The following is a 14,036-nucleotide window of genomic DNA, read 5'->3' as shown; positions in this document are numbered from 1 at the left end:
GCCGGGACTTGTAGTCCAGTCGGATCCACCCACGGCAGAAGGGGCTGGCGGGAAAACGGATGTGACTGCACCTAGGACCACCGCAGAACCCCGCGGCACCAACAGGGTTAGGGACTGTGTGTGCTAAGCTGGGCATGGTGCGCATGCCTGCAGTACCAGCACTCTGGGAGGCTGAGGCAGGAGGATTGTGAGTTCAAGTCCTACCTAGACCTTTTCCAAAAAAAAAAAAAAACAACGATGGGGGAGGGTTGAGGGTTGATGGGAGTGGGAGTGGAAGGGAAGGGGAAGTAAAAAATGATTAAGATTCGATATGTATATGTACCAATTCCCAAATTCTGTAATTATTATGTATCATAAGCATATACTTAAAAAAACCCCAACTATACATGCTGGTTCATGCCAGACTCCATTTCTTGCAGGGTGCGTGACTGTGGGTGAGTTACTTAACTTCTCTGGGCCTCTGTTCCTATCTGTAGGATGACAGTGACACTAACAATGCCTGCTTATTGTGGGATCACAGAAGAGCATGGATGTAAAGTCCTTGGGACAGTGCCTGGCACTGCTGGATAACCTGGAAGAAGGAAGACACACCTTCCCAGGCACTCACAGGGTGACACGTACCAAAAGACACTGGGACACAGGGACAGGCACACTGTGATGCACAGGAGCCCTCAAAAATGCCTGAGATGGTGGCAGTATAACTGTGGGACTGCATAACTCTGTAATCATAAAACTCCCCTAGCCCCAGCTGTGATTGAATGTGAGTAAATAGATAAAGATGCTTGTTAGCTCCAGCTCCGGGACACTAGATAAGATCTGTATCAGCCATAAGGTCCCAAAATAAATTACTCAACTCTTTGTTCGAAAACTGATGTTTATAGAACAATCTACAAACATCTGCTGACCATCAGTACGTGTCAGCTGACCACTAACCTTTGTTCCTCTTCTGTAAATTTCACCTGTTAACTTCCCCTGCAAACCCCTATGAAAGAGCCTCGGGCTCCGGGCTAGTTGCCTCTCTAAGCTACTTTACTTTGGGAGTGCCGTCTGGCCAGACTAAGGTCTGTTTTACTTTCCAACTTGTCCGGTGTGTTCCTTCTTCGCTGCAGTCAGCTCCTCGGAGCATTTGGTAAGGCCCTCGGTCTTACATTTTGGAGGCACCGCTGGGATCCCCGGGTGTGCTTCACTGCAGTCAGCTCCTCGGAGCGTTTGGTAAGGCCCTTGGTCTTACATAACCAATCCTAGAAGCCTCAGGCTGTGACTCAAGACACACCTACATAGGTGGGGGCATGGAGACCCCTCAAAGAGAGTGGAGAAGGCTGAGGGTGGCAGAAGGATCACAAGCTTAAGCCCAGCCTGGGCAACTTAGCGATTTAGCAAGACCCTGTCTCAAAATAAAAAATTAAAAATGAGCCGGGGACTTAGCTCAGTGGTTTCACTGCCTGCTGCGCAAGCGCAAGGACCCAAGTTTGATCCCCGATACCAAAAAAAAAAATTTTTAAATTTTAAAAATTTAAAAAAAAATCGTTTTAGGGCTGGGGATTTAGCTCAGTGGTTCTGGCACCTGCCTCGAAAGTGCAAGGTCCTGAGTTCGATCCCTGGTACCAAAAAAAAAAAAAAAAAAAATTAAAAATGGGCTGGGGATGTAGCTCAGAGAAGGACCTGGGTTCAATCCCCAGTACTGCCAAAAAAAAAAAGGGGGGGGCCCTGGAGATGCAGCGTTTATCCCACTTTCCAGACAGGCACAGTGTCCAGACTCTGGGTGGACAGCCTCTGGGCAGAGGAGCTCCAGAGGAGGAGGGTGCATCAGCAAGACCCCAGGGCAAGCCAAGGAAAGTTTGTGGATGGCTTCAGGCCTGACCTATAGACATCCATCCAGTATGAATTTACAGAGCATCAGGCCCAGATGTGGCCCTGTCCCCACAGAGCCCTCTGTCTGCTGCGAAGTAGCCCAAGGCGAGCCAAGGAGAACTCCAATGCGAATCAGCTGTGGTAAGTGCAGGAAGTGTGCAGGGCTGTGAGGGGAGGTGGCTGTGGGGGACAGCCACCAGGGGGACAGCAGAAAGGCATTGGCAGGTCCCCACAATGGGTTCTGGGATGTGTGGACTTGCTGGTGGGTGGGTGGGGGTGCAGGAATGTGTGTATGACAGGTGCACCCAAGGGCCTGTCATATCTGGCCCTAGCTGGGGGACAGTGGAGTCACTCACTGGCTGGGCAGGCTGTTGGTGGGGCAGGTTGGGTGATGCTCTTGTTGACCATCTGGCACAGGTGGCTTCATTAGGTCAGGTGACAAAACTCCCAGTGGGGACAGGATGCTTAGGTTCTCAGAGCTTCTGTGAGCTGCCCGCCCCCCGCCCCCACCGAGGGAGATTATTCTGGTACGCTGCAGGCCCCTTACCCAGGGAACCCAGATGCCCAGGGCAGCAGGATGGCTGGCTTTGGAAATGGCCTTGCCAAGAAGCAGTGCCATACAGCGGTAAAGAGCATCAGAAAGACCTGATGTACCAGTCTCCCAGCTGTGTGAGCTTTTTTTTGTTTTGTTTTGGTTTTGGGTTTTTTTGTTCCCGGGTATTGAACTCAGGACCTTGTTCTTTGAAGGCAGGTGACAGAACCACTGAGCTAAATCCCTGGCCCTGTGTGAGCTTTAAAGAGTCACTTCTGGGTCACTTCCTCTCACATGTAAAGAGGAAGCTGTCAAGAGGATGTGCTGAGTTGACAGGTGCTTGGGGGAAGCCACTTGCTTTTTTCTGCCACTGGTTAGAAGCATCATAAAAGCAGGGACGTGGGGGCCGCACTCCCCCACTCCACATACAGTCTGTATTGCAAACGCTGCTTGACAGTAAAGAGGCTCTGTCCTCAGCCACCTGGGAAAGGGCCATCCCCAGGGCTGACCCATCTCCACTGCAGGGAAGGAGGCCAGAGGAAGCTTCCTTCCAGGCTGCAGAGAATGTGATGGCCCTGCTGGCTGGTGGGGTTATCTCCAGGGAAGTGGCTCTCCCTATGTGGTCGTCTGGGCGGTCTGTGGGCTGGGCTCCCTCCCAGATAACTGGGCCACAGTTTCTAGTCACATGTGGCCAGGACCAAGGAAGCAACTTCCTTTCAGGGCTGCTGCCCTCCACGTCTCCATTTCTTGAGTTTCACTAGATTTTTGCAACAAGGGATTTTTTCCTGTAGTAACAAACCCCATGGTAAGATTATGACTGTCTAGACACATAGGGAAGCAGAGTTTTAGCAATTTGTCCTGTAGTTACCCTGGGGCAAAGAGCGGGAGGGGTCGGAAGAATTTGAGTGATGGGATCTCCCAGGCATTGAGAGAGGAGAAAGGACATTTTTAGCCTTGCACAGAAAACCCAATCTCTGAACTAGCCAGCTGTGTCAGTGTTACAGGAAATAATACCAGGGATGAAATATGAAATATTATATCTCCCAACCTGTTAAATGTATGATAGGCGGAGTTCTTGTTCTCTAGTAATCAAAGAATGTGTCCTAGGAACAGAAGGTTAAAAGTAGGAAGATATTTATTGATAGGAAAGCTCCTGAGGGGCAGGAGGGGTCCTGAGTGGGTAGCCCAAGGACCCCACTTTACAGAGGAGTATAATTGGGTGAAACCCACGTGGGTACAATGTGACCCGCAGCCATGATCATCCAATAAGGTTATAAGTGTAGTCACTTAGTTAATGGTGGTCCAGTTGGGAAACAAGTCAGATAACAAGCGTTGATGGAAAGAATAAAGATTCTCCTAGGAAGTGGTGGGTCCAGAGGTCTCTGGTCACCCACCAGGGTGGCTGATGCCTATCTATTATTATTATTATTATTTTTTTTTTTTTGGTACCCGGGATCGAACTCAGGTCCTTCCGCTTGCGAGGCAGGCGGTGGAACCACTGAGCTAAATCTCTGACCCTGATGCCCATCTAGACTTCATTAGGCTCAATGTTTATTCTCTGAGGAAGTATGCAGGTCTGGTCGTCTTGTCTTTATCTTGAGGCCGGTTTCCAACCCATGTCTCTGGTGCAGCTGTGGTGTTTTTTGAGACAGTCTGCTAAGGTGCCCAGGCTGGCCTTGAACTTGTGATTATTACAGGTGAGCATTACAGTGCCTGCCCTTTTGTATTTATTCTTAGATTTCAGCTGCGATTCTAAGAAGCAAGCGCTGTTAATTCCCATTTTTTAGGTAGCAAAAGAAGGGCACACAGGGTCAACAATTTGCCCAAAGATGCAGCGAAATGAGAAGCATTTTACAGTGTTGTTTTATAAATGGAGAGTCATGTTCTGGACATACAAGGAGCATAAAGGGCAAAACCCTGTTTTCTGCTCAGGTTTGCCCTTATTAGAAAAGGAGGGAAGTAAAAAACAATCTAGATGTTACTGTAGACAGCTAAATTAGTTGGATGTATTACAGGCAGTCAGACAGGGAGGGCCCTCCAGGGAGTCCATACAGAAGACAACTGAGGCCCATTTACTGAAGGTCCGGATTCAGAAAAGAGGAACAACTACACACATATTTCCCCTAGGGATGAATAGCAGTGATTGATATGCTAATAGGTTTCCATCACCTTAGGTAGGGACCAAAACCTCCCCAGCCCATTTCTTCCCAGAAATTTTTGATCATCCCTGTATGCTTGCTATGTGACCTGCTTCCCCATTGGATCCCCATTTAATCAATATTACCTAAGGAACTACGTTTGTCGTAATCTTATTGGTTGATCATAGTTTTGTCCCACCTTGTGATTTCCCATTGGATCACCTAAGCACTGGTATTTGGTGTTTGTAATCTTATTAGTTGACTATAGTTTTGTCCCACCTTCAACCTGCCTCACCTTATGGCTTTGCTCAATAAAATGCCCTTGAGAAGCAGAGGGTCTGTGGGCAATCCACTTTCTGGTCCCCTTCTGTCTCTCAAGTTCTTCTTACTCTTAAACTTCATTGTTTCTAGAATTCTTTGATTTTAGAGAACACGAACTTGGTGTCTGGACATCTAGCAGGTTGGGAGATATAATATTTCCCTTACCTTATTTGGAGGTCCTATATCATCCATAGATCATAAGCCCTGTATCAATGTAAAGGGTACATGTATCAATTTCCCAGGATGAATATAATTATTATATGTCACAAACATATTAATTAACAAATTATTTGTGAGGCCAGGTATGATGGCACAGGCCTGCAATCCCAGCACTTGGGAGGCTGAGGCAGGAGTGATATAGGGGGAAGAGATGTAAATCCTAAGCTTACTAGATATCCAAAACATGAGTTAATGTCCTCCAAAATTGAAGAATGAATTCTAGGAATAATGGAGGTTAAGAGGAAAATTTATTGAGAGAAAGAAAGCTTCTGTCTAATAGAGGCAGAAGGGGGACAGGAAAGTGGGTTGCCCACTCGCCCAGCTTCTCACAAAGGTGTTTTATGGGCAAAGCCAGGAGGTGAGGTGGGTTCAAGGTGGGACAAAACTGTAGTCGACTAGTAAGATTACAAATACAGTCGCTTAGGCAATATCATCCAATGAGGAATCACAAGGTGGACAAAACTATGAACAATAAGATTATGACAAGTATTGTCCCTTAGGTAATATTGATTAAATGGGGATTCAATGAGCAACAAGTCACAAGGAATGAGCAAGGATTTTCGGTGGAAAGTGGTGGGTCAGGGATCTTTCTCGGTGTGGGACCAAAATGACTCCATCTTGGAGCTGTCTCCTTTGTTCTCTCAAATTTGTGCTTAAACTAGGAATTCACCACTTGAAATTCCTGAGTTTATTACCCAACCACCTGTGTACCCGGGGAAAGAGCGTTCCAGGCACACTATCTATAAGATAAGCAGTTAATGAGCTAACTATCCACACAAGATAGATGCGGCCATTAGTCAGTGGGTCTGCTAACGATCAGTATGTGACAATCGGCCGTTAATCTTTGCCCCTTTCTCCCTCACAAAAACCAATACGTAATCCCCTTCAACCCCCAAAGCCTAGCCAACCAAAACCCTACACTTCATATGTATTAAGTATTAACCAATCACCTGGCTACTAATAACCAAAGCTTGTTGTATTCTCAATAAAAACCCTGCTAGTTTGGGACTCAGGGCTCTCAATCTCGATCCGCTGTGTCGGTGACAATTGAGAGTCCCTGCTTAAGCTTGAATAAATGACCCTCGTGTGCTTACATCGGAAACGGCCTCCTGGTGGTCTTTGGGACTTCACAATCTGGGCACAACATTTGGGGGCTCGTCCGGGATCCCAAGACCTTCAGGACTCCCGTACCGGAGGGTCAACGCCGGCTGGTGAGTGTTTTTTGTGTTTGTAAAGTCTGGGCCTATTTTCTGGGAAGGTCGGCAGACGGTCTAGGCGGATGCGCTGCAAGGGCCGCCGACCCGGGATCCTGGAAGACGTTCCGGATTCCGCTGGTGGGGACGGAGTGCCCCAAGAGTAAGAGTCAGTGAGACTCCTGGAGGGACGGTGCGGGTCGCTCCCGTGGCACGGCACGAGGCCGTCGTCCCATTTGCATTGCCTCCGATCGGGCGGAGGACGGTTTTGTCTCGCCTTGTGTTTTTCTGTTGCATTTGTTTGTCTGTTTGTTGTGCTGACTTGGACTGAGACGATGGGACAGACTGTGACTACCCCTCTTTCCCTCATGAAAGATCATTTCAAGGAAGTTAGGGAGAGCGCTCGTAACCTAAGTTTAAAAATTAAAAAGGCTAAGTTCATCACCCTCTGTAGCTTGGAGTGGCCCACCCTTGGGGTAGGATGGCCCCCCGAGGGAACTTTTGATTTGCAAATTATACGCAGAGTTCGTAAAGCCATCCTTCATCCCAACCAGGTACCCTACATTGCCATTTGGGAATTTCTGATCTCTAACCCACCCCCATGGGTTAAGCTTTTTTTGCCTTCACAGCAACAGCAGCCAGAGTTAATCCTGACAGCCAGTAAGAAGACTCCTAGAGGGCGCGATGACGAGAAGCAGACCGAAACCAAGCCGACCGTGCCACTCTACCCTGTCCTCCAGGGAGGGACCGAAGAAGATCTTATTTTCCCTCCCCCTTACTCTCTCCTCTCTCTTCCGCAACAGCAGGCTGAAAGAAATGACCCAGTCCCAGCCGGGGCTGGGGAGGAAGAGCCCGCCCCGGGTGCTGGCAACCGTGATGGTCCCACCCAAAATACTTGTCACCGGCATGCCGCCTCGCCCGGCAGGACCAGCAGACTCTACTGTTTGTCCGCTGCGAGCGATAGGGCCCTCTGATGAGCATGGGAACCAGCCTCACCATTACTGGCCCTTTGCTACAAGTGATCTTTATAATTGGCGCCGACAACATGCCAATTTCTCTGATAACCCTAGAGATTTGATTAACCTGTTAGAAACTGTTTTGTTTACCCATCAGCCCACTTGGGATGACTGTCAACAGCTTCTGCAGGTCCTGTTCACCACTGAGGAATGAGAGAGGATCCAGAATGAGGCCAGGAAATTGGTTCCTGGTGACAATGGTCAACCCACCACCAATGCTGACACTATCAACACTTCTTTTCCTCTGTCCCGACCCAACTGGGACTTCAACACGGCGGAAGGTAAGGAGAGGCTTCGGGTCTATCGCCAGGCTCTATTGGGAGGTCTCAAAGCAGCGGCAAGGAAGCCCACCAATTTGGCTAAGGTAGGGGATGTACAACAAAAGTTAGATGAAAGCCCTGCTGCTTTTCTAGAAAGAATTCAGGAAGCTTTTCGTAGGTACACTCCTATGGACCCAGAAGCAATTGAGACAAAGGCAGCTGTGATAATACATTTTGTCAACCAGGCGGCGCCAGACATTAAGAGAAAGTTACAGAAAGTAGATAGGTTAGGAGAAAAGAGTATTCAGGACTTAGTGACAGTGGCAGAGAAAGTGTATAACAATAGTGAAACCGCAGAGGAGAAACGAGAAAAAGCTGATGACCGCCAGACCCGAAACTTAGCTCGGATCCTTCTGGCTGCCACTGCGGGAGAACAAAAGGAACGTGAACGTAGACTAAGAAAGATTGCGGTGGAAGGAGAAAACAAAGAGAGATGCAGAGAGCGCCCCCAGTTAGGAAAAACTCAATGTGCTCATTGCAAAGAGTATGGACACTGGGCCAGAGACTGTCCCAAAAAGAAACAACAGGAAGGACGCCCCAAGGCCCCTATCCTGGCTATGGATGAATTAAATGATTAGGGGGGACGGGGTTCGGCACCCCTCCCCGAGCCCAGGGTAACCCTAAAAGTGGAGGGGAGACCTATCGAGTTCCTAGTGGATACAGGGGCTCAACATTCAGTCCTACTTGAAACATGTGGCCATGTTTCTGATAAGACCTCCTGGGTTCAAGGAGCTACAGGCATGAAAAAGTATTCATGGACAACCCAAAGAACAGTAAACTTGGGAGTGGGCCAAGTAACCCACTCATTTATGATTATACCAGACTGCCCCTACCCCTTATTGGGAAGAGACTTACTTACTAAATTAGGGGCTCAAATTCATTTCCAACCCGGGGGCACAAAAGTCCTTAATCAAGAGGGAAGGCCCATTCAGGTACTAACCATAAACCTAGAAGATGAATATCTGCTACATCAGAAGAGGGCCCCTCCTGATCCTGACATGGAACAATGGCTCACCATGTTCCCACAAGCATGGGCGGAGACTGGAGGCATGGGGCTAGCTGCACACAGAGCACCGGTGTTTGTGGAAATAAAACTTGGGGCAGATCCTGTACAAGTTCGCCAATATCCTATGCCCCTAGAGGCCCAGAAGGGAATAACTCCACACATCAGGAGGTTGCTTGCTCAGGGGATTCTTAGGCCTTGTCAATCAGCCTGGAACACCCCCTTGTTGCCAGTGCGAAAACCTCATTCTAATGACTATCGGCCAGTGCAGGATCTCCGGGAAGTGAACAAGAGGGTTATGGACATCCACCCCACAGTGCCTAATCCATACACCCTTTTGAGTTCACTTCCCCCGAGCCATTGATGGTACACAGTCTTGGATCTCAAAGATGCTTTTTTTAGCCTTCCGCTAGCACCCAAAAGCCAACACATCTTTGCATTTGAATGGAGTGACCCAGAACAAGGCCTTCACGGACAGCTGACATGGACCCAATTACCCCAAGGATTCAAAAACTCTCCCACCATCTTCGATGAGGCCCTACATGAAGACCTGGGTGAGTTTCGCCTCCAGAACCCCCAACTAACTCTGTTACAATATATAGATGACCTCCTCATAGCAGCTGAAACGCGGGAAGACTGCCTAAGTGGAACCAAGAGACTCTTGATAGTCATAGGAGAACTGGGGTACCGGGCGTCCGCCAAAAAGGCCCAGATCTGCAAACCCGAGGTAAGCTACTTGGGGTACATGCTTAGGGAAGGGCAGAGATGGCTGTCGGATGCTAGAAAAGAGACAGTTCTTAAGATACCCACACCAGATTCTCCTCGGAAAGTCAGAGAGTTCTTGGGATCAGCGGGCTTCTGCCGCCTATGGATACTGGGGTTCGCAGAGCTCGCAAGGCCCCTTTACGAGGCAACCAAAGACAATCAGGCTTTTCAATGGAGAGAAAAGCTACAAAAATCTTTCGATCAAATTAAAACAGCCTTGCTGACGGCACCAGCCTTGGGCTTGCCCGATATTACTAAGCCATTCCACCTTTACATTGATGAAAACAAAGGAGTCGCTAAGGGCGTCCTGGTCCAGCATCTAGGGCCATGGCGCCGCCCAGTGGTGTACCTATCAAAAAGACTTGATCCAGTTGCATCAGGATGGCCCCCGTGTCTAAGAATGATTGCAGCAGTGGCTCTAATGGTCAAAGATGCTGACAAGTTGACATTAGGCCAAGAACTGTGCGTGACCACCCCTCACGCTATTGAGGGAGTCCTAAAACAGCCTCTGGATCGATGGCTCAGTAATGCTCGCCTGACCCACTACCAGAGCTTACTCCTAAATCCAACCCGAGTTGTCTTTCAGGCCCCGGCTGCTTTAAACCCAGCCACACTGTTGCCAGACCCGAGCTTGGAGGCTCCGCTTCACGACTGCACAGACATCCTAGCCCAGGTACATGGAATTCGAGCAGATCTGAGCGACCAACCGTGGCCAGATGCAGATGATACCTGGTACACTGATGGGAGCAGCTTTGTTCGTGATGGCCGCAGGTATGCAGGAGCAGCAGTGGTGACAGAGACTGAGGTCATTTGGGCAGAACCATTGCCCACTGGGACCTCAGCACAACGGGCGGAGCTCATAGCTCTGACCAAGGCATTGACTCTAGGACAGGGCCAAAAGTTAAATATATACACAGATAGCCGGTATGCCTTTGCCACTGCACACGTCCATGGGGCCATCTACAAAGAAAGGGGACTCCTGACAGCTGAAGGAAAGACTATTAAAAACAAAGAGGAGATCCTTGCCCTCTTAACAGCCCTCTGGCTACCTAAAAAATTAGCCATTATCCATTGCCCAGGACACCAAAAAGGCGACACTCCAATTGCCAGAGGAAATAATTTAGCTGACCAGACAGCCCGAAAAATAGCCTTAAAGATTAATCTGACACTGGCCACTCAGCTGCCCGATCCGGGAAGTGCAGCCCTACCAGAAAAACCCCAGTACACTGAAGAAGATTTAAATTGGATAAAACAATTACCTATGCCTCAGTGCCTCAATGGGTGGTGGAAATCTTCTGATTGTAAAGTCATCCTGCCTAAAGTGCTGGGAGAACAAGTTCTCTCCAAGATGCACCGGACCACCCACATGGGCACTCGAAAAATGCAAGATCTCCTGAGACATGCTGAAATTAAGATCCGTGATGCTAATTCTAAAATTGAACATATTGTTGCTACCTGCAAAGCCTGTCAATTGACAAATGCCACCCACAATAGGGCCAACCCAGGAAATAGGCTGAGGGGAAGCCGACCTGGAGCCTATTGGGAATTGGACTTCACCGAGGTAAAACCTGGAAGGTATGGTTATAAGTACCTGTTAGTTTTTGTAGACACTTTTTCAGGATGGACAGAAGCGTTTCCTACCAAACATGAAACAGCGCGAAGTGTGACTAAGAAACTGCTAGAAGACATCCTGCCAAGGTATGGTTTCCCAGTAATGCTAGGATCAGATAATGGACCCGCCTTTATTTCCGAGGTGAGTCAAACCCTAGCACAGATATTGGGGACGGATTGGAAATTACATTGTGCATACAGACCCCAAAGTTCAGGACAGGTAGAGAGGATGAATAGAACATTAAAAGAGACCTTAACTAAATTAACCTTAGAGACTGGCGGTGACTGGGTGACTCTCCTTCCCTTCGCCCTCTATAGGGTATGCAATTCACCCTATAAGATGGGATTAACTCCCTTTGAAATTATGTTTGGAATTCCCCCTCCCATTATTCCCAACCTTCTATCAAATGTGCTTGTTGAATTTGATGACCAAAAGTTTACTTTCTTTAAAAAGCCTCCAAAGTGTGCACGAGGACATCTGGCCTAAATTAGAAGCCTTATACCAAACTGGACCGCCTCCCGAGCCCCATCGCTATCGACCAGGAGACTGGGTCTTCGTCCGGAGACACCGACAAAAGGACCTTGAGCCCCATTGGAAAGGACCCTATGTCACAGTCCTGACCACGCCCACCGCTCTCAAGGTCGACGGGGTTGCCTCGTGGGTGCACTACACCCACGTTCGCCCTGCAGATCCTCACGCTGTCCTAGAGGACTTCGTTCCATCATGGCAGGTGTCCAAAGACCAAGACAATCCCCTCAAACTCAAGCTGCGTCGTCGACGGTCATGATTGTGGTAACTGTACTTTTGACACCGATATTAGGAGGACAGAACCCACATGCTCCCCTAAATTTAACTTGGATGATCATCAGTACCGCCACAGGTGACATTATTAACAGCTCATCCAAAGTGAGCCCACCATTAACCTGGTGGCCTGCTCTAGAGTTTGATCTCTGTCGGCTAGCCACTGGCAGCTGGGATATCGGACACTGGAGCCTAGAGTCACGGGGAAGGCCTGAATGTGGGGAAACAAAAAAGGGGTGTACCCTCCCCCCGGTCGATTCACGAACACCGGGTTGCAACCATGTAATTCGCAGGGCAATATTACGAGACACCCCCTTCTACGTCTGTCCGGGGGGGGGGGCGTACTAGAAGTCAAATTGTAACTTGTGGGGGTGCTGAACAGTTCTTTTGCAAAAATTGGGGTTGTGAGTCAACGGGGGCCATAGCTTGGAAACCCTCCATTACAACTGATTTTATTTCGGTCGACAAGATTCCCCAACAGAAGTTGGCACACAATCCTCTCTTTGGCCGCTGTGCCCAATTTCTGTGTAACCCCATCCGTATTACTTTTACGGACCCAGGCAAACAGTTCACAAATTGGGAAACAGGCCGCAGTTGGGGGTTGCGATTATATGAAAGTGGATATGATAATGGATTACTTTTTACTATAAAACTAAAAATGGAGCCGCTTGCAATAGGGCCTCCCCAATTGATAGGGCCAAATTTGGCACTAGCCCCAATAGCCCCTTTCAGACCTACTAAGCCCCCTCCCCCGAAGAGCTCGCCCATGCCACCAAAAACAAATACCTCCATACAGCCATCAAACTTAACCTCCGCTTCCACATTCCTGCCCTTGGTTCAAATGATCACCCAGACAGAAAAAGTTGATCATAGCCAGGACCAAGACCCCCTTTGGGAACTGATGGTCCACACCTTTAAGGCCCTAAATGCATCTAGGCCAGACCTCACTCAGTCCTGCTGGCTATGTTATGATACCAAGCCCCCATACTACGAGGCAATAGCTTATCTAGACAATTTCACTAAATCAGACAGTCCGACTCAGTGTAGATGGCAACAAAAAGGGACAGCTAGGCTGACCCTACAGTCGGTAACTGGACAAGGAACTTATGTTGGCAGTGTCCCGGCCTCCCACCAACACCTTTGTAACAAAACCATTCTTCGGCCTAGACCTAAATATCTCATTCCCCCTTATGATGGGTGGTGGGCCTGCTCCTCTGGACTCACCCCTTGTGTACATGGACTAGTGCTAAAACAGACTAGAGATTTCTGTGTACTTGTACAATTGGTCCCCCGGCTGTTATGTCCCGGCCCGCGGGTAAGTCAACGGAGACCCTAGAGGGGGAGCGAGGATGAGAGGGGACAGGGGACACGAGAGATGGAGACAAGACAGGTTTCTGATCAAGTCTCATTTATTGCAGAAGCTGTTACAACATATATACCGTAGGGCTAGAGGGGAGGAGCAAGAGGAGGGTACTGGGGCTACTTCCTTGTTGCTGGGTAGATTTGCAGCAGGCCCGGATATGTCCGTAAAAGGCACTCAAGAGTTCTAGTGGGGGGGCAAGGCCCCCCACAGGTCCTCCCTTTAAAATTATAATTTTAGAAAGGCGTCAGGAGAGCCAAGCCTGCGGGGGCTGAGCCTGTCTTGGGTCAGAGCAACACACGTGTCTGCACCGTGCACCTTACCCGTCATCGGTTAACCAGAGAATCAAGGCTCTGGCACCTGTCTTAGGCGGCACACGAGGGCTCTCTCATTGCATGGCACGCTTGCTCAGTTGCCCGTCATTGGCTTGCCAGCCCACTCACCAGGTGGGGCGAGAACACTTCGCCACGGCAAGGACCTAATCGATGGTCCGACATTCGTCCTGGTCAGCCATTGCCAATCTATTATAGTAGACCTGTATGGGCGCTGTTTTTATTGCCTCTATCTGGGCTCTAAGAAAGGCCATGATTTTGTTATAAAGTACGGGCCCTAAAGAAATGAGCAAGAGTAGACCCAATAAGGGTCCCAGCAAAGGGAGGAGATAAGGGAGGAAACCATTGAGGCCAGTCCAGAGGGGATTTTGAGTGAATTTTTGTCGTCATCTGTTTAAATCTTCCTGAAGTTTGCGAATTTTTCCCCTGACGATCCCAGATTTGTTGGCATAAAAACAGCAATGTTCATTTAAGGCTAGACTGTGAATAAGAGAGTTAAGCTACCCTGATTAAGCTTTTGAAGATAACCAATGTGGACATGCTACAATAACATATTCAGAACTTAACCAATAT

The 14,036-nt window shown here is 48.8% G+C and overlaps 2 long non-coding RNA genes across 3 annotated transcripts; both read left to right on the top strand.

Annotated features, from left to right (window-relative positions):
- Position 1: 1 nt before the first annotated feature.
- On the top strand, positions 2–1,633 carry LOC147827281 (uncharacterized). Its single transcript, XR_015452824.1, has 2 exons — positions 2–187; positions 477–1,633. It is a non-coding gene; the product is annotated as an uncharacterized LOC147827281 (long non-coding RNA).
- Positions 1,634–3,737: 2,104 nt separating this feature from the next.
- Positions 3,738–12,142, top strand: LOC147827280 (uncharacterized). 2 transcript variants are annotated; one of them, XR_015452822.1, is made up of 2 exons: positions 3,738–7,551; positions 11,424–12,142. It is a non-coding gene; the product is annotated as an uncharacterized LOC147827280 (long non-coding RNA). The 2 variants fall into 2 exon arrangements; XR_015452821.1 differs by having other exon boundaries at positions 3,738–11,056.
- The last annotated feature ends 1,894 nt before the right edge of the window (positions 12,143–14,036 follow it).

Source organism: Heterocephalus glaber, unplaced genomic scaffold (assembly GCF_053883595.1).
Source record: "Heterocephalus glaber isolate CG9 unplaced genomic scaffold, H.glaber_assembly_v1.0 deba00001452, whole genome shotgun sequence".
Lineage (NCBI taxonomy): Eukaryota > Metazoa > Chordata > Mammalia > Rodentia > Bathyergidae > Heterocephalus > Heterocephalus glaber.
Note: the sequence above shows the minus strand (reverse complement) of the source record. Positions and strands in the feature narration are given on the sequence as shown.